Source organism: Octodon degus, unplaced genomic scaffold, assembly GCF_000260255.1.
Source record: "Octodon degus isolate 3935 unplaced genomic scaffold, OctDeg1.0 scaffold00181, whole genome shotgun sequence".
Taxonomy (NCBI): domain Eukaryota; kingdom Metazoa; phylum Chordata; class Mammalia; order Rodentia; family Octodontidae; genus Octodon; species Octodon degus.
In genome coordinates, this window is record NW_004524757.1 from 4,598,659 (window position 1) to 4,599,282 (window position 624).

Here is a 624-nt window from a genome sequence, read left to right on the forward strand (position 1 = left end):
AGCAGACAAACTGCCTTGAAGAATTGAGATTTACACTGTGGTTAGCCTTGAACTCTTGGGAAGGTTTCTTTCATGAGGCCTACATTTTGCTTCAGAGAGAATAGAGTGCAGACTCGGCCTTGAGCAGTGGGCCATGCTTCAGGAGAGAGGAGGGGAGTGGGCCTGTACAAGTAGAATACCATGGCAGTAGTGAGGAAACCTCTCCCTCAGCGAGAGGTTCCTGGAATATTCTAGAACAGTCTCTGCCTAGTGTGTGGTAGAAAAAGAGTAGATAAGACACACAATCTATAAGAGATATTGAGAAATGAATAGAAATTACTGAATGGGAAATAACAACTGGCGTGGGTGAAAGGAAAATATAAGCATGGAAAAGGAAAAAAATATAATAAGTAATGTAATTACTATGAATTCCTTTTAGTTAGTCTCATAGATTGGTCTGTGATTATATTGGCTGATTAATTTTACATGCCTATATCTTCTCCTCTGAAAAGCTATGAGGACAGTAGTAGGCGATATATTATCCATTTTTAACTTTTTATAGCTGGTTTGGAAACTCTGTAACATTGTTTTTCTTTTCTTTTTTATCTCCATCTATATATAATGAGAAATGAAAAGCAGCCTGTT